Source organism: Apis cerana, linkage group LG12 (assembly GCF_029169275.1).
Source record: "Apis cerana isolate GH-2021 linkage group LG12, AcerK_1.0, whole genome shotgun sequence".
Taxonomy (NCBI): Eukaryota; Metazoa; Arthropoda; class Insecta; order Hymenoptera; family Apidae; genus Apis; species Apis cerana.
The window spans coordinates 5,137,076-5,160,551 of NC_083863.1; the positions used below are offsets into that span (position 1 = coordinate 5,137,076).

The 23,476-nt window shown below is 41.6% G+C and overlaps 1 protein-coding gene across 5 annotated transcripts in view; it reads left to right on the top strand.

Annotated features, from left to right (window-relative positions):
- Positions 1-23,476, top strand: part of LOC107995488 (mucin-5AC) — a 266,993-nt gene that overhangs the window by 44,458 nt on the left and 199,059 nt on the right. Inside the window, exon 2 of one of the 5 annotated variants that reach the window (XM_062082698.1) lies at positions 13,861-13,906. The exons of the other annotated variants lie outside the window; for them this stretch is intronic. The gene's annotated coding sequence lies outside the window, so the exon portion shown is untranslated. The remainder of the gene's footprint in view (positions 1-13,860; positions 13,907-23,476) is intronic. 5 annotated transcript variants of the gene reach the window in all.

The following is a 23,476-nucleotide window of genomic DNA, read 5'->3' on the forward strand; positions in this document are numbered from 1 at the left end:
GTTCCCATTCCACTCTTTTCTTTTCCTCCCTTTCATCTCCAAAGTAATCCTTCCATTCTGCCCCTCTCTTCCTCCTCCCCGCCTTTCTTTCGCATATTCTCTCTCCATTCCTCCTCCTCCTCCTCCTTTTCAATGGAGGAGGAGGAGGAGGTGGTCTCCGATCCTCCAGTCCTTCGATTCCATTTCCGCGTCTCTCCAATCACCGATCCACCCAAGTGGAACGCGATATACCGTCGCTTAATCATCTCTCGCTCCCTCCCCCCTCGTGTTTCCCTTTCTCTGCCCGTTTCCTCTTCCCTCCTCCCCCTTCTTCCGCTACTCGGCTACGTATAATCCCTCGTTACCTCCCCTCCTGCTGGTTTTTCCTCCACCTTCTCCCCTCTCTTCCCCCCCTCGCGCAAAGTTTTCTCTTCTCGGAGCGGCGGCAAGGACCCGACTAACTGGATGTTGCCCTCCTTAGCCTTAGCTTCTGGCGCGGAACTTCCATTTAATTAACCGGCAACTCGTGCCGCGATACTTCACTATCGTCTCTCGTCGCTTATCCTCGTTCATCTGCGACGTCTTCTGCGACGAGAAACTTTAGCGCGAGAACCTTTTTACTCTCCCTCTCTTTCTTTCCCTCTTTGTCTCTGTTTGTCCTCGTTGAGGGGAGGGGGAGCAGGATGGTTACAGTTTGTTAGCGTGCGTGCAAGGAAATCTGTTCTCGCGAGAAACGCTTTGTACCACGGACACGCGCTGTTTACTGTTGCGCGCTCGTGAGAGGGGAATTAATGCTTGGACAAATGCACGCTGGATTATCGAAGTAGCTAGCCTTGCTTAATTATTTATTCATTTGTATTATGAGAGAGAGAGAGGGAGGGAGAAAATTTTGACTATTGGATTTCTGAATTCCTTGCGAAATTGTATATATATATATATCTATTGATCCATCTATATGATATTGCATCGTGCGATAATAATTAATTACGTATTGTTCTCGTAAACATTTTCCACAAATCGAGAATACGCGTGTATTTGTAATTGTATAATCGAATAAATCGAATAAATCGAGTTGGTAAATAAATAATATCGGTTAATGGATAATTCTGTTGAAAAGTTGACACGTGGAAACCTTTGCACATTCGCCACGGATACTCGATATAAGGCCCCCCCCGGTTAATAGAACGATTAAAATTCTTTCATCGGCGAATCTTTCGGTGGCCGAAGCGTGAGGCGAATATCGAATTCCGTTTCAATCTGCAACGCCAACGGCGAGAGAGGGTATTTTAACGACTGGCCATGCTTCGACGACGAAAGGGAACGAGGAAACCGGGTCGTAACAGCATCCGTACCGGGACGCATCGCTCTTTTTCACCCTTTTCTTTCGATCCGTGCCCTGAAAACTTGTCGCCATTAACCTTCCATCGTCATTTCTTTCCTTTCCCCCCCCTTTTTTCTCTTTACACCGCCTCTCTGAATTATTTTGTTCGATCTTTCATCCATCGCTCGCTCTTAATTTAAAAAAAGGATCGAGGAAACGATAAAGTGAATCTACACACACGTTAAATGCCACGTGAAAAAACGTTACTCGAAAACTTGGCGCGTTAATTATGGTTCTTAATGGTTGGAAATGTTGATTATGACCGATCGTGTTGTGCCAGAGTTGCGTTATGTTTTGTAACCGGAACGTAGCCGCTGTTTGATATTTCGGCTGGTAACAATTAACGGAGCAATATACAGTAGGCATTAAAGTGTTTGCATAGGTACCATCTAGGAACTGGCCACGCTGTTGATACGAGTAATTTGAAGCCGATCTAACGTTATAGATCCTCGACTGGCCATTAATGGCCTGCAAACATTATAATCGGGGATGATTAGTAACAAAGTGCTAACGTCAAGACCGCTAACGGAACTACCTGAATTGCGTTACATTGTTTACATTTAGTACAATTCACATATACGCTTACAAAACAACACAATCGTAATGTATCTTTGTAAAACGATTTTTCTTTATTTTGTGACAAGTGTCCTTTTATCTCTTTTGTTGCTTCTCTTTTCTTATTCTGATCGTCAGAAAATTCGCATAAACGTATCCCATATTCCGATTTATGGATCCATGAAGATACTTGAGGTACAATATTTATATTTTTCCTAAATTTGAAGATGACTATTATAATTTTCGTCTTCCAATTTTCTCTACAGATCATCTTTTCCTCTTAAATTTGAATAAGCAGATCTCCATATCCTTGAAAGATCATTTTTCTCCTGTTGTTAACGAGATTGAAAAAGTTCATCCCCCACAGTTTTCGATCTTCGCCGTGTCTTTATCAAACGAAATTTCAACTAACTTCCAAGAATCGCGACGAAATTCTAAAATGCTCGATAAAAATTCCTCCGTGAAACCGCGACTGTCCCTCCTCCCTTCGTCTCTCTCGACTTTACCGGATTCGGCGGTATTGAAATAAATGGAAAGGTGGGCGAAACAAGTTAAAACTCCCCGAAAATTCTTCCCTTAACGACCTCTTACGCAATTTCCACCGTTTTTCCACCGTTCTCCTCCCCCTCCGCGCGCTTCTTCGGATAGACAAGCGTTCCTCCTCGCCGTGTGAGTGAAAACACTGGCTCTGGCTACGATCAAACGGTGGATAAATATAGACGCGGAGTACCTCGCCGACGACGACGATGAACAGGCTCCCTGGCTGCGCGTATATATCCAGTAATTATACGACAATTAGAAAGCAAGGACGCTTGCTTCGATGCACTTGAAGGTGTCGGACGATATGGATGACGGGATGAGTTTCCATTGTTCACAGTCGATGACTATTGATATTTGTTATCCATGTAATCGTCGATAATACGTTCTTTTTCTTGTTTTTTCTCACATGGTATATTGTACTAATCCTTTGCCTTATCTAATCTCACTTTGGGCTGGAGAAATGGGCTGGATTTTAATTTTAATTTTCCAAGATCTAGGGAAGGGCGAAGGGGGAATTGTGAAAAATTAGACTTAGAAATTACGGAATTTTCAACACAATTGCACTTCTATTTCTCTTCTAATCAGAGAAATGCGTCAAATGGTGCAAGGGAAGGGGTAACGAAGATATATATCGATAAGATGAAGGTAAGATTGTTCAAAGTATTATTATAATAATACGAGATTGATAACGATTATCTATGGATTTTTATTTTCGATATTTTTGATAAAATTCAAAATATCGTCAAGAACTCGAAAGAAATATATGCAGATTATATTATATTAGATTTTTAGATTTTAGTAAAGTCTACTTATTTTCGTTTTGACTTATCGCGTGTCTCGATAATAATTTTGAATAAGAAGAAGAAGGGGAAAAAATAAAATAGAAACTCAACAAAGTTTTTTCCTCAATTTATCTCTTCTGTATAATGTCTGCCCGTTCTCTTTGCTTCCTCGCCTCTTCGTCACGTGTTTAACGAGCTTCCACGGGATTCAAGGGATACCATTTGCTGGTAAACAGTGGCGTTAATGTTATCAAAAGTGCGGTGTTCACGATAATGGGCCACGAGTCGTAACTTTGATGATGGCCTGGCTTTAATGCAGTCGAAACGATGACTTTGTTGAAAGATAGCGTCCCGTTTTTTCGTAGAGTTCGATATAAATTTTAGATCGATGCAAAGTCGGTTCAAAATAGCGGAACGGAAAATTCGTGGCGTCAACAAAGAAGGCCTGTTGTGTTGAAAAGAAATTTACATCTCTGTGTCGGATATATAATAAAAACGACTTGGTAGAGGTCGTTCTTTGAAACAGGTTTTCGAATCGAATGGCCCCCTGCTAGGAATACGCGAAATATCTCGACTCGATATTCTTTTAACGTTATTAGAATATCGAGTTGAAGATAAACTGGAAGATTTGTTGTTTGGCTTACAAATTTGTAGGAAATGCTTCTAAAATGAGTTTAACTAAAACGAGTAACCGTTGCGATTGTCTTTTGGCAAATCGTCCATTTCTGGCTTATTTTTACTATCATCGTGACGTTACGAATTTCACGTAGCGTGCACACGATCGTGATTCATCAAGGTCGATGTTGCGTGGATTAATATATGCCTAGCAACGAATCCATACTCGACGAGTTTCAACTACGAGACTAGACCGATGAAAACTAATAATAACAGACAAATTAATCAATCGATTTAAGCTTCGAATTCTAAATAAATTCACCCAGAAATTACTTGGATAATTCTTCGAACGAACGGCATTTGGATCCATAATATTTCACACTACGATTGTTGCTCAAGGAACCTCGCATTATCCATAAATCATGGAAACGTTGAAAATTTACATCGTCGTGTTTCGAATTTCCCGCGCAATCCCAAACCGATTTTCACCGATATCGTCGAAACGATCTGCCGTGAATAATGAAAATTCGGCGAGTCAATTCGAATTTCGAGGGAGCGATAACATTGTTTTAACTCGGGATAAAAATTGAATTCGAGGGCCGCGTGATTCCGCGGAATCGAAGTTTAATTTTTGCCCGAGATACGTGTACACACACACACACACACACACACATACTCTCGTTAACAGCGTACGTACGTATCCGTGGATAGCCTCGAGGTTTCCACCTCGATATAAAATAATTAATCAACGATCCTGGATCGCATGCCATCACGAGAATACTGCGCTCTCCTTTTCCTCATCGTTCGAGCATTAAAATTTCAACGGGACGTATCGATTTTCCTTCCTCGATAGATTAGAAACCTGATTCCCAATTTTTTTTGGATAATAATTATATTCGAACACGATTAAACAAATTAAACGATTATTTGTCTCTTGCGAATGAAATGAATTCTTAAATTCGAGGGGAGAATCAGAGATGCTTCGTTATTTGGAATTTCGTTCGTTAATTTAATTGTAATATAAATTCGGCGATTCGAAAGATCTTCAATCAATTTTATCATAGTGAATCGAAATTGGAACTCTTGATCCAGAATTAATATTTGTTTTAAGCTCTAAGCATTCTATTATATAATAATTACGCTTTATATAATAAATAAGCGTTTCTCCATTCATAATGATTATCCACTTTCCACACCTTGGATTAAATTTAAAGATTGCGGCAGTGAATCAGATTCCCACCAAATTTTCGTCAATTCATTATCGTAGTCCAACTCCGTCTCGTAAAGCGGCCGAGGGAAAAAAGAAAACTAATAAGCCATCTCTTCTAAAAAGAAAAAAGAAGCTACGGATAATCGTATCGATCCGCGAGAATCTGGCCCGATGCTCGGCCAGCGGCGCCCTCAAATATTTACCGATATCGTGCTGCATCGCATCCTCCTGTTTCCTGTATCCAACGATATTTTCACCGATCAAAGATCCCGACGTGTGCGCAGCGCCAACAAAAGGGGCGCGTTTAAACGCGTGACGGGGTTACGAGAGATCGAGTTTTCACGGATCGAGTTCCGGGGAAATAATCGGCCGGAATCTGTTGGCAGAAATTGTTGAAAAAGGAGAGAGGGAGAGAGATAGGCTAATTAAATTGAATCGCGAAATAGACAGCAGGTCAGGTCAGGAAATACCCAATGAAGATGTACATTAACAAATTAAAGTGGCTTTTCGTTCGAGATATCCCCCTTGGACGCTTGCCAGTTCAAAAAACCGGCTGGAATCGAGGAGGAGATCCTCTCCTTTCGAAATTGCCGCGTTTCTTCTTTTTCTTTTTCCCCCTTTTGCCCGCATTTTCCAAGATCATCGATCTTGTTTATTATGAACAACACGGTTTATGTTATATTCGATACGTGAAACGATACGTAGGAGAATTCGCGTGTAACGCGAACTTGTGTGTATCGTAGAGATGAAGTAAACAAGAAGGAGAGTGAATACAATTGTGAATTGCGTATTGTATTATTCGTAAAGTGTTATGGATTTCGATCGAAAGGAATTTCAATTAGGATGTAAATAATTAAGATGTTATTTTTAATTGGAAAAAAGTTTATGCCGTAATAATTACTTATATATCGATAAATAATAAGTGCCTTCGCAAAGGCTAGCTCGATATAAACAGTTTCGCTTTTTCTTTCCTTTTTTTTTTTTTTTTATATAAGCGCGTTGTCGTGAAAAGGGATATCGATCCCTTCGATCGGCCAAACACATCCCAAATGCCAAGGGGATCGATACGCACGAACTTGAAGAAAATGTTTCGAGGAGGAGGAAACGTCTCACAATCGAAGATCCCTGTTTCGTTCCCTCTCTATTTTCTAAGAGTCACGCGTTCGATATATCGTCGTTCTCCATTACGAAGAAACATGTTTGCTATATTTTTCGAGTTTTCCATATTTTTTTCCTCTTCTTTTTTTTCCTTTTTTTTTCATTTTAAATTGTCCCGTGCGATCGATACGTAGCTTTAAAACGATGAAAACGATACGATAGCGGTTCATTTTACCAATGGGCCGACGAAAATTATGGCTCGATGAGAATCGAGGCGGTGTAAATCCACTTTGCCTCTTTGTCACTCGAACCCTGACCCGTTTCTAAACGAATGTTATCCCGGTTGTTCGGGTTATGCCCGGCCGCCTGTATCGATCCCTTCCACGCCACTTCTTACTCTTCCACCCGCTTATTTTTCCATGGATTCTCCTCGAATCGAGACAAAAATATGCGATATCTTTGCGTTTTCTCCGCTCTTTTCTTCCTCGAAAAAGGAAAAAAAAAAAAAACGATGCAGCAACGATGTATCGAATATCGAATGTTGGAATTGTTGTTTGTGCTTCCGATTCTTTCTTTTTTTCAACGTTTCGATAAAAATTTCATTACTCGTTCGGAAACGAAGAGATGAAAAAACGAAATTTGTCAATTTTTCCTCCCTCTTTTTTTTTTTCCCCTTTCTCGATAAATTTCAATTCTTCCTTTCAGAAACATCTGCCCTATGTTATTGCAAGTAACGTGTGGAATTATCGAATGTTCGCGGATGCTCGTGCAAATTGAAACACAGAATTACGGAAATGGAATTACAGATAAAGAAATCGGTATTTCCCCCCGATATTTCATATCTTACGCGATTCAAATTTTCCATAAATACACAGATACTCGATCTAATTATAATATCGTGCAAAAGCCAAGCCGAAATCTAGAGTCGCGTTTCAATTTAAATCGTAAAATTCCCGAATGGTTGCTCGAACTTAAAATCGAACCGATCTTTCGAATAACTTTTACACGATGATCATAGAAACAAGACAGAAGAGATTTCTGGCCGTGTTTCGTTCACGATTAAACCGTAAAACTCGAATCACGAGATGGCCAGGCCGCAAATACCGTGGACGGCCTGGGATAAACCGACATCGCCTGTGGGACGAGATGAATCAATAAACCACGGCATCGTGATCCCGAATGCCGAACGTTTACGCGCCCCGCCACTTTTGTCGTTTATTTTCCCTGGAAAAGGTCTGGTGGGAAAATACTCTCGATTCCTGCCCTTAAAGAACCCTCCTCTTCTCCGCAAAAATTATCTCCACCCCTCCTCTCATCTTCTTTCCTCTTCGCCTAAATTTTCACTATCCTGTGTCCCTGTAATCCCTTGCTCGTTCGATTTCTGTGAAATTAATCGAAAGAATTGCCCGCGGAACAGCGCATGAATGAAACCGAGAGAAAGGAAAAAAGAAATTTTTCTCCATTCCTCCACTTCTCAATTTCTTCTTCTCCGCCCGGATGGCTCGTCACTTAAAACGATCCTCCATCGATCCTTCCCCTCCCTCTCTCTCTCTCTCTTTATCCGTGAACTTTGAAACTCGCCCCTCTTGCATTGTTCTCGTCGGATCGATTTCTCGTCCGAGATTAATTGCGCTCCGTGTCGCGTATTACTGTCCACGTATTATGGAAACGCGTTATCGCGTCACACGTCCGAGCGTGTTACTTGGCATTTTACGATTCGACTCGCCGATACATTACGCTCTCTTACGTAAACACCTGTGCGAGGTTTCAAGGGTGACGACGCGTCACAGGCGCGCGTGTAAAATCTCGCAAACAAGTACGTGGCGAAACTACCTGTTCGAGAAACGTATCCAGCTCGTCCAATTCGCTGAGATGAGGAAAATCTGCAGCAATTTCGAGAAGAAATTCTTATCTCCTTTACGAAGAGTAATTCTTTTTTTCCTGAGATTTTCCAACGACCGTGGTTGGAGATGATCGGAATCATCGATGGCTATTTTTGACGCGTGTTATATAATAGCAGGCGTTAAAGAGAATTCCTTCTGGTGTTTTTTTCGGAAAGTATTTTTGAAATAGCTTTTTTCTCTTTGTTTTTGTTATATCTCCTGCATGATCGTAATTTCTGTCGCAACAATTTTAGAAAAAACTTAAACTTCGCCGGATATATAATTCACTGGAACTTCTTCTTCTTCTTTTTCTCTCAAAGATAAAGAGAATTGCGAAAGAGCATATTTCGCGTCCGTACAGCAGATAAGAACGAAAATTGAAAGCAGAAATTCGAAACTGTGATTACTTCACAAATGCTTTGAGAGAATCTCACGAGTCCTCTTTCGATGAAAATACGAAACTCCTCGATAATCATTCGTTCTAGAAAAACGAAAATAAATAAATATTTCTCGAAACAGGTACAAATTTTGGACAAGATGTTCGCACGTTATTAATCAGAATCAATCCAGGAATACGAATCGACGAAATGCGATATCGGTCGGGCAGGTTCGATCTCAGGTTCGTTTGTCGTCGCAAGAATGATTCAGACGGGTTCCTCAGACCAGGGTTCTTTTGGGATCCGTTCTACCTGCGCCCCGGACGGTATTGACGTTTCTATCGTCACGGTTCGCCGATCCAGACCGCATGAAAGTTAAATTTCAATCGCGATCACAGCCGAAATCTTCCAATCGTGACCCATTTTCTCGAAAATTCTTCTCCCCCCAGGAGAAGAAAAAGAAGGAGTATCGAAGATGGGCGCCATTAAAGGGTCTTTTTCTTTTTTTCGTGGCAACCCGCGATCTCAAAGACGATTTTGCTTCGTCTAAAGGCTCGTATTCGTGATCTTCTCTCAATTTCGCCTTTTCCCCCTCTGTTTGCGAATGATAATCCTGCGTGGTTGTTGGAGCACGTATTTTAGAGAATTTTCCTTCGAAAGATTAGGACTTGGAAGCAACGGAATCGATTATTTATCTTAATATAGGTTCTTCTCATCGTTCGATATTCTTCCATTGGGGAGAAAATTCGAAAAAATCGAATCTTTGCTATGGAAATAACAAATTCGTTTTCTTTAAACAAATCTCGTCGATAAATAAATGAGAGATTCGAAAAAAGGATGGAAGGTCGAGAAGTCGAACGAACGAACGTCCACAAACTGCCAACGTCCAAGTGAATGACGTCACCCAAAATGACGTACAGCCCCACCAAGGTGTACCCACGAGTCTTTCAAAGGAAAGAACATAAATACCGTTCCCCTCTTTCGAAGATTTCTCGTTCCACGCATCGTTACCGCCTCACTTCCACTTTGTATACACTATATAATACGACTTTCAAACGTTTCCACCTGCGATTAATCTTCGTGAATAAACGCGAAGCAAAGCAGGAATCTCCTCGAATTTCTGAAACGTTCCCACAAACGTTCCCTTCGATAGGTGGACATCCATCACGTGAATTCGAATTTACCAAATCCTCCTTATTCCATTATAAAAGTGGAGAAAGAATCGCGATTAAAAGTAGAAATTTCCAAATATTAATTCTCGAAATTCTTCCACAGAGAGCGAAATGTTATTCCAAAAGGACATCCAATCCTAGTAATTGTTCAAAGGAAATAAAGAGAGAGAAAGAGAGACACGTTTACAGCCTCGAATAGGCGCGAGTACGCGATAGCATTCGAGCAGGAATGTCCGTGTGATACCGAGGATCGATAATACCCGGCAACGTGCCGGTCGACGTGGTGCACACGTACGTGCACATGCACGCGCAGATGCACCGTTGCTGGAGGGCCCACAGTGGAGGAGTGCACTCGTGTGTGTATACATACGTGTCCGTATACACATATATGGAAGAGAAACGTAGGAACGTGCCGCTACGTAGACAGACATCCGCGTGGAGAGAGTTAAAACAAAGTGTACGAGGCTGGTTGCATCGGTTTTCCACGCTTCCTCCATCCAACCCTCCCCTCCACTCTTTCTGCCCTGCTCCACTCTTCATCGTTTCCGTTCACGCGGTTTTCGCCCTCCTTCTCCTCCACCCCCTCCACTCCACCCTCCCCGGTTATCGACTCGCGCGTGTCACGAGTTTGGATCGATCAAAGGTTGATTGGCGTCGTGACGCGACGAGTTATTAAAGGGATAATGGATAGATCTCTTGGGAGACGATTCACGTTTCAACGTTGGTGTTCCTCCCAGTTTTGAACGGATAAAAATCTTGGAGTTGTTTTTTTGAGATTAATTTTAGCTAAAGAAAAAAAAAAAGGGATGAATTATCATCGATTTGTCAATCGAACGTCGATGCTACGAACATCATAAGGGATCGGTCAAGAACGAAGGACGTTTTGCAACAAGATCTTGGTTATTGAGTAGTAATGTAGAATCGAGCAATTTATTAATTATTTATATCCGCTTTATTAATACAAAAGAATCTCGATTTAACGTCCTACTCGGGATCTAAATTAAGCAAGCATCCGAGTACGGGGATATATTTGGATCTCGATCGAGTGGGTATTCGAGTATTCAAGTTCGGATACCCGTAGATCCAAGAAAAACAGCGAGAGCTCTAGTTCTTAGTTTTAGCTTGGCCAGAAAATTCTCGAAATTCGGCAAGCTATTAATACGGTTCGCGAACCGAGCTGAAGCTGTCTTTGACCCATTGTGCGTGTCGTGTCGTTCTCGGTAACACGATCATCTCGAACTAGTAGTAGTGGTAATTTTTCAGCCATTTAACTAGGAATTATTCATTTCCGTTCAATGGAAACCTCTCAACATTTAGATTTAATTCGCGAAACTTTGCAAGAGTTTTTCCAAATTGTCCAAGGTTGAAAGGAATTCCCATTTCTGGAAAATTCTTTTGTACGCAAATTTTATCAGCCCACCTTCGAGATTCGAGAACTCGGGGGGAGGAGGAAGAATAAAATCTTAACAAATTTTTCAATTTCTTCAAACTCGAATAGTTAAACCAAAGTTCGAGGGGATTCGAAACTTTTTCATCTTCTTTCAAAAGTTTAAACGTTTCAAAAGTTGTAAATGTCCCATCTTCTTTATCTCCCTCCCTCTCGAGATTAAATTAATCAGATTCGAAATTTGCTCGGGGAAAATTCGCTATTATCCGGGGAGATATCGTTTGCTCGAGGAACGGTGGCAGTAAAATTCGTGACGTGGCGCGAACATCTAAAATTGGATTTCGTACGCAGTGGAAAAAGCAAGATTAGGAGGCTAGCGGTGGGTAGTAGCCGAGCTGCGAGGGAGAGGATGTTGTTAGTCACGTTCACGACCGTCCAGAGAATGACGTCGCAGTTTAGCTGCCAGAACGTTACTTTGGATTTATTGCGTCCCCGGCTCGGGATCCGACCGCTCGAACTCTCGACAATGCTGACACCATTCTGTCCGCTTTGCTGCTTTTCCACACAAATTTCCGAAACAACGATCGCTTTTATTCGAACGCTATTGTTTATCCTTACTGTTTCTATTTCGTTCGCCACGTCACGCTCTTTTATCTCGTTCTTCCTCATTTCCTCGTGAAAACGACCCGACTTTTATCTCGACGTTTTTCTTATTCCTTACCAATATGATTAATCCGATTCTCATAGAACATCCTTTCGATTCAATTTCACGATCCTTCTAGAAATCTGATTTGCCGAACCGAGGAAAAATCTTTCCGCCAAAAAAATGCCAACTCCACAATGCTTGGGAAATCCTCCCGACGAAATTTCCCGACAAAAATACCGGGAAGAGGGGGGGACAGCCGCTACAAAGCGCGTAATCGCGTATTTAAATTTGCCAGCTCGGACTCGGTTCGCTTTTCCGTTCAGCTTACCCAAATGGACGTTAATTTTCCCCATAAACCTCGACGTAACGACCTGTAATTCCAGATACACACACACGCACACGCGCGCTCCCTCCATCTTCCACCTGCGCGTTTCACCATCTCCATTCTCACCGTCTACCTGTCTGTCTCCCTGCTCGTCGTTTTCACTCGCTTGTCGCCGCGCACGCCACCTATTCATCTCGATTATTATACCGGTGGACGGAGGCGGGATTTCATAAAAGCTCGGTGCAACGAACGCGCTCGCTGACCCGCTTTTATTATTTCCTACGCCTCCCCCCCCTCTCTTTCTCTCTCTCTTTCTCTCGTTCTTCTTTTTTTTCGCTCGCGCTCTCCGTTGTTAATTGCCCAGGAGCAACAGGTTCGTCTAGGAGGGTCCGTGGGCGGCCTGTCCGGCGTGGTCCTTTTGCGGATCTATCTAGGTGATGGTGTGAAGGCTGCGTGCCTTCTTTTTTTCAGGGCTGCTTGCAAAACGTGTTCGGCGTGTATATCGGTGTACATGCGCGGTTTATTTATAAGCGGGTTGTTCAAGTGGTTATTAATATGATATACATTCGCCGAACAAGCGAATGGTATTATAATGTATAATGTATTCTTATTTGTAATCCGTTGATCGATCGTCGACGGATTGGAATCGTTAAGAAATGAAGTTATTCGAATGGAAGTGTACAAGTTACAGTTTTTTCTTTCCTTTGTATATTTATAAACAACGGTGTTTGATTCTCATCTTTTTTATTTTTCCCTCGAATTTCGTAAGATTAATTTGAATCGTTAGAAACAGGATATCGTGAAAATCGTTTTACGAATGATTTACGCGTGTATTATAATCGAGATCTCAATGATGATAACGTTGTTCTCATTGGATTAACTCGATTCGCTACGAAATGTAATTGCCACCGCTAATTCCGCTACTATTACCGACTCGATTTAATTAATTCAATGACAATTACAATTAACAAATAATCTCTTTCGACGGTGAATAATTCTAAGGGATCGATCCGCCTGGAACACGCGGAACGATACGTCCGTTTTGCGATACGTCAATTCGACGAGTCCAAATTATATTTGGATTTGACAAAATGATATCGCGATTCCTGTGTCAATTTTCATAAACATTTCATAAAATATTTCGGCAAAATATTTCACGTATCGCTGTTTATACTTGACGAAGAATAATATTGCGAGTCAATCTGTCGTTGACGTAAGTATATTTGTCGTGTATTCACAGAAACAGAGAGATAAAGCCTGTGCCGTCATATCTTTGCAACCTTATCAACCTTCCTCGAAACGAGCGTGTTTCTTATCCAATTTTGACCGGGTAAACAATCGATCGGAATCCCAGTCGCGCTGATAGTTTGCAATTTCCATCGATGTTTGCCTGGAATCGGCTCCACCCAACGATTTACGTAACAATCGTCATCCGCAGTGGCGGATGATTAAACAGAAGTTTCCACGAATCTGTTTCCGGGAGTTAATCTTATCAACTCGTCGCTGTAAGGGCTCTTCACGAGACAATTTTCAAATAGAAGGATGTTTATCGAAAGAAATTAAAAAGTGAAAGTCAAGATTATTTTTACGTGTTCCAGAATATATCGATTTAAATGTGCTGCATTTTTGCTTTAATTATACAATCGTTCCGTGTTTGAATAATCATCGTTTGAATAATTAAACTTGGAACAATCGAGATTCGAAAATTACATCGTACAGTAAATTAATATATAATTCGGAATATATGTTTGTTCATACAGCTGGTCATAAATAAACTTTATTAATTATATATAAATAAAGATTCGATTGCTGGATTCTTGTTAATTTTTATGCTCCACATTGAAAGAAATATAATAAAGAGATACAGAGCGAAGAGTTTTATGTTCCAATTTTTTTTTTTATTGTTTTAGATATACCCTACTTAGATACCCTACTTAGCGAGTCAACAGATGAAAGGTATGTCACGTACAATTTCTCTCTTAATTTTCTTTTTTTCTTTTTTTGAAGCTGAATTAACGCTGTGACGGCTACTGTCGCGATACTAGCGCCGCAGTGGCTATTAACTACTTAGAGCTCAATGCTCACAGTGTAGTTCCTCTTTATCGCGCAATGAAGTCATAAATCCGTTGCCATACAAGTTCCTTTTATCTCAGAAGAGCCGATGTCAGCCTTCTCTCGTTCGCACGATCCATTTCTCCTTTCCCTTCTTATCACGTATGGCAAATGTTCTCGAAAATATGCCCATCGTAATTCACGAGTCCCGATTGATCCAAACGATTATTCCGACTCGCGAACACTTCGACTGGTTATTCTTTAGAAACAAATATCGAAAGATATTTGTCCCTTTTCTCGCCGAATTTCTTCAATTTCACGAGCGGAAACAAGCGGCCAGCTCCGCTTTAATCGACAAAACTCGCAACGGACTCAGGCGAAACTGATTATCGGCTTCCACCTCCTCCGTTTATCGCCAGAAAATAAACTCCTAGGATATCCTATACACGTACACGTACTATACACGTATTATACGTGTACGTAGCAGCGTGGAAAACGAGAGAGGCGAGGGAAAAAGGACGAGGCGAGCCGTGGATAAATCTTTAATGCGATTTGAATCGAAGCCGCGTATAATTTAAACGGGAAGATACGGGTACACGATTGTACACGATGGAGGGAATTAACTGCAACAGTGGGGAGGGGGACAAAGCGGGGGAAGGCCGGGATGGAGTAAACAAAACGCGATTGAATCGCTTCACCGAGGATTAATTTTTTGCCCGTCGCGGCGCGCCATTTTCGCATCGTTTCGAGGGGAGGGGGAGGACCATTGTTTAATTTGTTCCATTGAAATATTGACATTTCCATGCTGGATCGCGCCTCCGTGCGGAATTAATCGTGATTAATCGAATCGTTAAAGCGGAGTTATATTTTCATACAAAGGGAGGATGTCCTCGCGTTTTCTGTCAATTTGCGCTTTGGAAAAGAGAGAAACAGAGCAGGGGGGTGGATTTTTTTCTTCAGTCTCTATCTGCGATAATTCGAGTGATTCCAAGCTTCCTTTGTTATATTTTTGCCTTATAGTTTCAATTATTGCTAATCGTACGACTTTTTGAATTAAAAGAGTAAATGAAAATTGAACGAAAGTTGTATCCACTTCTAAGTATACAATATTTAGCGATCGAATCTTCTTTCTCCGCCCCTTCAATATCTTCGGGATATTGAAAAACGCACGGAAAATATCCTTGAATCTGGCGAGAATTCAGGGTCGAGAGGATACTTTTCCAATCGAGAAGGAAAAAAGAGAGACGAGATCGTGATTAGCGGCGGCACTTTCTGCAACATTGCGATCGGCGAGAAACGGATCACCTCAATTTGTCCGATTGAAACTATGCCCGGGAATTCCTATTAACCTTTCTCCATCTCTCTTCCCTCCCCTGGATCCCATTGCTTTGGGCCCGCTTGTTCCCCGCGATATTTCATTTGGCAACGCGGTGGAGAGGAGGATCTTTACGTACCCGCGTGTCCTTTCCTGTACTTGCATTTGTACACGTCGCGTTTTGCCCTCCCCTCCACCCCACGAAGGAATGCGGACCATTTTTTAAACGCGTTGCTTCGTCGAGGAACCCCTTCCGGGAGGAATTAGGGGATGCGATTCATGCCCTTCCGTTTAACGAGCGTTTAAACGATGCCAATTCGGGGATCAATTTCATTATCGTATTGATCGAGATCGAAAATAATTCGTTGGATCGAATATTATGGAAATATTTCATTTGATCGGCTACTCCTGTTGATTGAGCCGAAATTATTTATTTGGAATAATAATAATGCTAGATTATTCGTGTGTTATAATTACATTTTTTTTATCTTGGTTAAGAGTCTCGATCTCATGCGAGACACGTTGTGTATACGTGTAACATTTACGACATTTACGAGGTGCAAATGGGAGGTTGAATTCCGTACGAGAGGGGTTTGTGTATAATGTATGTGCGATAGGTTGAAGGAGCGAGTTAGTTTCCATTGGGGAATCCGTTGGTGAATGAGTTGAAGTTCGTTAGGTTGGATAATCCCTCCCCAAAAACCAGTTAAAGTCCGTTCAAGTTCATTCGCAATTCGCGTCGATCGAAAGTGATTATTCTCTTATTGAAAAATCGATCGAAAATAACATTTCATTTTTCAGTTCATTCGGCAATATATACTCTAGGATAAAGAAGGAACTATAACATTATAAATATCTACTTTCGAAACCTTTCCAATCTGAAAGTGTTATTATATTATTGCATTAACGTAGAAATACAATATCCTTTCTCCTCTCGTATAATATATACAATTATATCATATTATTTTATTAATCTCGTGGGAAAAATACGATCATCGATATTCAAAGATACGTTTCTCCTTTTCCCTGGAAAAAAATTAGTCTCTTTATCGAATCGACCAGTTTCTCCGAGTGCGCCAATTCCGCGATCTCGTCAATCATTTATTCGGGGAGAGATGGTTTGAGAGGAGACGGTAGCATAATGTATTAATCGCGGAGCAAGTGGGAATCAGTTGGAATAGATCTTGGCGTGATATTTCAGCCGGAAGGCCGGCCCTTTCTCGGCCCCCCTCGAAGGTATTCGCATTTATTACCAGCTTTATTCCGTCCAGAGGTTCCCGGTGATCGGCTATATAACCGACGCAAACACGCCCTCCTCCTCGCTTTCATTCACGGCCCGGAAATCAATTATTCATGCAGGATTCTCTCCACGCTCTCCTCCTCCTCCTCCTCCTCTTCTTCTTTTCCTCGATTGGATTCGAATCGCTAGAAAGCCGCGTAAAAAATCAAAATAGTGGAACAAGTGGAGAGAGAAGGTTCGCCCAGACGATCGTTCTTCTCAGACGATTTACGATTCCTCTTCGAAATATTCCGCGGAGGATCGTTCTTTCGAATGTTGCTCGATGCGGCCTTCGGCAGTATTTTTTTCTAACAAAAAGGGGATACGAATTTGATTAGAATGGGTCTGAAAATTTTGTGGAAATGTAAATTCCAATATAATAATATTCCAATATGCAAAATTTGCAATGATATACACAAGAAAGCATCGTTCGGTTAATTCTTTTCAGACCACTTTCACGATATAAATTACAGAACAGATAATTAACGATACAATGGAAGAATCTCCGAAACTGTTAAAGAGGGATGGATCGGTTCTCGATCGTCGAGGTGTTCTTAGGATTCATTAACGACGTGCAGCAGGGCTCGTTTCGAGGGAGACGATTCGCTTTGTTCGGCGGAGTAGGGGCGCAAGTTGGAATAATGGATGACTCCAACAGTTTGGCGATCCGTCCGCGCTCCGTTTCTGCCAGTCGATGACAGGCCAACGGCAGAAAGACGAAAAGAGGGACGGAAGCGGAGGGGGGCGTACGCTCTCGGGTCATTGGTTTCCATTGGAGCGCGTGGTGTCGCACACGTGCCGGTTTGCAACCCAAATTGCCTTCTAACGAACGCTCTACAGACTTGTGTACACCTTATAGCAGAGAAACTTGCGGGAAACGGTTCGTTTACCTCGTTGGCCTCGTAGGGATAAATCAATGGAGAGTCAGGCCGATGTGATTCATTTTTTTTTAAATTTCACCCATCGATTCGATCGTCTTCTTCTTTATACTATTAATTTTATTAAGACGTTTTTATTTATGTATAACTTGGAAATTACTTCCTTCTCTAAAAATCACGAGCAACGCAAGTATTCGTTTTCAAGTATTTTAATTTTACGTAATCATTCGTTCCTCGATCTCCTCCCGCAATATTCTCTCAGTTTTGTAGCCAGTTATATAGATTCGTATCAAATACGATCTCAACAATTTCCAAAGATAAATCTGAGTTTTCTTATAATAATAATAATACATAGCGAACGATATTGCAAATGGCCGGCGTTCCAGCGTGTTGCGCAGCAGGACTAACTGCTTGGGATTGGAAAGTAGAAGTGTAAATTAGAGAAAAAGAGAAAGTGCAACCGTGTTGGGATAAACTATTGTCGCGTAGCTTTTTTTAGACTCGTTGAATTATTTTTCTTTCTCAATTTCATCAATTTCGGTCGAGTTTTTTCCCCACCCGTTAATCGATGAAATGATTCGATCGAGTTTGCATTACATCCGCGCCACAATTGACGAATCAATTAACCCGAATTCGAGCGTTGTTAACGATTTTGTAGCGGCGGCGTCCGAGATTTATCGCGTCCTCGCGAACCGGGCCGCAATTTTTCATTATTGATACATAGCCGAGCCGAGGCCACGACAGAGTACAGGATGTTCCTCCATTCGGGATGCGATTTCGGGGATACGTATACGCGGTGCTCCTTTTTCTCCCTGTCCAACATTAATCACGAAAGTTTTCAAGGTTGCGCCCGACCCGGAATTCTGCCAGAGAGCCAGCATCCGGCAAAATGGGCGATCCTTTTTTCTCCTTTTCTTTTTTTCTTTATATCCTCATCGCGAAATTTGTTCCTCCCCGAAATGGATCCTGTCTCCTTGCTTTCGATCGTTTTCTATCGTACATTTTTAAATTTATTAAGAGGGATGGATACTTTTATATTCTGGGAACAAAAAATCTTAGATTTAGAAGAAACAAAATTTGAATGTGATCTTTATTTGTTCGGATCCGGAGGGAAAATATTTTTCAATGCGTTTCGATCGTTTAAAAAATTTGGAAAAGTGATTATTATTAATATATATGACGAGATATTGAGCGAAGAATTAATTTATCCATCGAAGACTTGTCATCAGGTGTCGAATCACGTAGGACGGATTATTATCGTTGATCGCCAAGGGACGATGTACGAAGATAAGGCGAATGTATCGAAGATCTGCTACAAACTCGGATTCTTTTTCAATGTGGAATTCGATAGAGATTACGAAGGCGTGTACCGTGTTTGAAAAGATGGGCGATTATGGTGTGTCCATTGTTGGCCGATTCGACGTGGAATAGGCTGAGAAGAGGCCCATTGTGCCTCCTTGGTTCCGTGAAACGCGTCTTTCGTTCCTGACAGCGCGTTACTTTCTCGCTAGTAGACCTTTCAACCTTATTGTATTCTCTCCCAGCCTGAAAGGGAATTTTTCATTCTGGAAATGAGACGGAGGCGTAAAATTGGCGACCGTAACGTTTCATATCAACGTTCCTCCCCTTCTTTCGTCGCTTTTATAAAATTGTTCGATTACGCTTCTTCCTCGCGAGTTTTCATTTACTTAATACGACGAACGAGTGATAATTAAACGTCGTTTAAAAGTGATTCGAATCGTTGATGCGCGACGAAAAATTGTTAGAAGCACCTCATCTACCACTTTGATCCGTAAAAAAAGGTAAATCTTGTATTCCATTTTTATTTCTTATTCCATATTTACAAACTTTCAATTTATATTTGTTATTCGTACGTATCGAACACATTTTTCAACGCGTAGCTATTTCCACTTCTTTAATTTATATTTCTAACAAAATGGGGGAAAAAATTGTTTCGTTAATTTGTTATTAGAATTTTTTTCCTTCAATTAATTAACGTAATTGCAAGTTATACGTATCATATAACTCGCTGCTCGAGATATCTTGCTCGTAAATATCGTAAAAATCACGAAGCAATCAAACTCGACCATCTTTCCCCTCCTCGTTCAGGTGATGTGATTCACCTTTACTCGAAATTATCGCGAATCACCGCCGTGCTGGCTGCTCGCCACTGGTCGAATAAATGTTATTAATATTACATTGTGTTCCGCTGGACCATTAATAATCGTAGCTTAAATTAGTTACGCGCGCGCACACGAAATGAATTGGTAAGTTCGTCCAGGGGAAGGGACCGGTAATTAATTTCGGCCTCGCATAAGCGACTGTAAATTACGGCTCGGTCGGTATCGGGGCCACGAATTTATCGATCGATAAACCTTGTTTTTGGACAATATTTCCATTTCGCGAAAACGCAACTTCTCTCTCTCTCTTGCTCTTCCTCTCGATTTGAACATTATGCAATACGTTTCCACGATCCGAATTAACGGATCGCTGTCCAGTTTTACAATCCCGCCAAAAAGCTAGACACTGGTGTATACGTGCGTCTAGGGATATAATTCCGACGAAACCATTCCGGGTCTCCTCTGTTCCCAGAAACCGCTCAGGTCAATTTTCCCTTCTAAAAACCCACCTTGTTTTGGAACCCCAACACTAAATATTTCTTCGAAATAGGATTTTCTCGCATTCTTTTCCTTTTATCCTCTAATCTTCACGATTTGTGAACGGGATATCTCGTTTCTTTAATTTTCACTATTTATTTTGAATATTCGATTTCAAGAATCGTTGAGATTTGTTTTTTCGAAGTAATCGATTGCAATTAAATAACTGTAAGAGTTGCGAAATTACGAGCAGGCATTTTTACGAATAAAGAAATAAAACTTGTTTTATATACGTTGTTTGAACTCATAAATAAATAAGTCTAAGGCGTTCAATTCTATATTTATTTTAGCTATAGATCTTTCGAAGATTCTTCCCCAAACATATCAGCCTGTACAAACAAAGATAAACTTATTCGAACATGACACAAGAGACACTCTCGAGAAACGTCTTGAAACGCACAAAATTAACCCAGTCCAGGATCGAACCGGTTAAATTCAAGTTAAATTCGATCATGGCTGATCCACAGGATCCCGAGGAGTCGTTTTTAGCGGCTTAATTTCTTCTAGCAACGTTCGCATTCCTGCTTGATCCGGGTTCAGCTTCACGGAATTTCTCCGGATCTTTTATCACGGCGTTTACACGAGGAACACCTCCCCTCCTTCCAGCCGGGGCGTGGGTTCTTGGAACGTCTCGTACGTACACGTGTTTCGAAGCTGGCCGTGTCCTCCCCGCCCCCTTCCCCTTCCCCGAATTGTACAGGTTCCTCGGAGCTATCTTTCCAATTACGATGCAAATATCGACCGGCGAAAGCTTTCACTCGGAGACGATTAAGCGCCGATTAATCGAGCGGATCTCGAGCAAGCTCGTTCTTGGTGCTCGTTGAGGGAGTTTGATTCGATCGAAAAACAGTGTACATTCAAGATTAAACTTATTATTTTAGATAATCTTCGTTGTTAATTCTTCTGTGATAAATTTCTACTATTTCTGGTAGAAATTGAGAAATATTTAGAAACAGTGTTAGAGAGGAAATGTGTTCCTTTTTTTAGGGAAAACTCTAGTAAGTAAAGTGACGCAATGGTGCACGGTAACTGCGAATAACCCGATTCTCTAGCGCGGAGTCGTCGAAGCATGGAGAGTTTCGTTCGCCTGCGCTGATTCTGACCGATGATAAAACTTTCGATCCACTCTCTGGACGGTGATGTATCGTCCCGGGGTGTGTATCGCCACGGGGAACGGGGTGGGAGAGGGTTAGGAAGAGCTGTTGTTAGAGCTTTTATCGTATTGCGGATTTTCGACGATTCGTGAACGGCTTCGATCGTTTACCGTTCTGTAATCGGCCGCGGCGTTTCAATATTGTCGCTTCGTTTGCCCCCTCCACGATCTCTCTTCCGAAACGATGATCGATATTATTTTTTTTCTCTACCTTCTCGGGAATAGGATTTCGATTCGATTAAAAATTGGATGTGTATATACTTTTGACAATTTCTAAATTTCGTACGCATTTTAACACGGTTTCCATACTTCCACAAAAGGGAAAAGGGAAGGTTTCGAGTATTCGAGATCTCGAACGTCAAATTTACTCGATTGCTTCGAGTGCACCGATGTGTGCCATAACCGTTACGAACTACCGGTTTCTCCTGTAATAACGCGGAACAAAGCTTCTTCGGCCGCGCTTTTATCGCATACAACGTTCTCTCCCTTCGCCTCTTCGTCAGAGACCGCGATGCTCTTTACGCGCCACGATACGAAATTCGACGAAATTCCCTTCTCCCCAAAAAGGTGATCCATTTGTGTCCGATTCGATAGCGAGAGAAATAATTTCTGGCAAATTTTTATACGTAATATTTTCTCTTCAGTTAAAATCGTAATTTAAGTATTTAATCCGTGTCTTAAAATATAATAAGATAAAAATATTTTGTCCACAAATTTTTTTCAAGCTTTACTTCCACAAATTGCCCGCCTAAACGTTGCAACACGTATTATCGTGCTCGCTAATTGAATTATTATGCGTTGCATACAATGTTTACACTTTGAATTGTGACTTTTACTTGATTAAAAAAGAATTCTTACCTACTCGATGCTTTACGACATCTCGCTCAACATGTAACAAACACGCAGTATTTACACTTTGAATTACCAGTGACTTTTAATTACGAATCAGTCTTCCTTACTACATTATTCATTATTCGATACTCACAGCGATATTTATATATATTCAAGGTATAACGTACGAAAAATACGTGAAAAGAGAAAAAAAGGAAAAAGAGATTCAACTATAAAAAAATTGTACCATTTTTCAAAGAATTTTTCACGGTCCGCGTCCACGCGACCGTCCGACACGCGTGCCGAGAATCGAGCGTTTGTGCCCCGTTATTTTCACGATCCTCGTGGTTCCGAGTAATGCTAACATTAGCCGAGACACGTATCAAAAGCATTCTGTGTATCACGGCCGGCGAATCACCGTACGAATCGTGCCGAGAAATCGTTGGAACGCGGCCAATCCGCGCCGGCCCTTTTAGAACCGAATCCATCGCGTGTATTACGGAAATCGATAGATACTCTGTCGGTTCTTGCGGGCCAAACATTGATTTCGTCTCATCGTATAATTTGCTTCGACCTCCCCCCTTGCGCTAAATGTGATGGTGGCGGACGTCTCTCGCTCTCTCTCTCTCTTTTTCCATGGGAAATGGATTAATCATCCTTTACAATCATCACAAAAGTGGTTATAAATGGAACATTCGATATCGTTTTCGGTAAAATTAAACGTTCATTCTGCCTATCGAAAAGAGAAGAAGAGCGAGTTTAAGATGATTGCAATTTCAATTTATCCAGTGTTATTTACAACGAGAACACTTTCCAAACTTCGCCAACGTAATCTACCGTCGATGATTTACGTCTCGTAATCAACATTCGAACAATGATCCATCGTCTGCCTAGCTTCCTAGAACAGGTGAAACCACATTTTCTTCTCCCACCACTTCTTTTCTTTCCCGCTCGTTGCATAAGCACGCGATCCGCGTCCTCGAGCGTTTCTCGATCCTCGAGAAGTTTATCGCAGCATGGAGGAAAGCAGCTCGAGAGTACTGTTACGACGAGATTCCAACGTGGACGGTTGGTTGGCCGAGGCGAGCTTGTGATTTCACGGTGAAAAGTCGCGACGACGACGAAGAAGGTCCGACCGGTTGGTTGCTCGCCTTTCGGTGGAAGGGGAAACGGAACTCGGCGCAAGTCGGTCGTAACGCAACAAATCGTAGAGCGGACCCCTGGGCATAAATAAACGTGGGCGGAGGAAAAACCGTTCATCGATTAATCGTCGAGCAACGCATCTTTGGGAAACTGAATTGTCGAATTTGTCAAAGGCAGCGATCGAAAATGATGTTTAATTTTATCGAAGGGTAGATTAG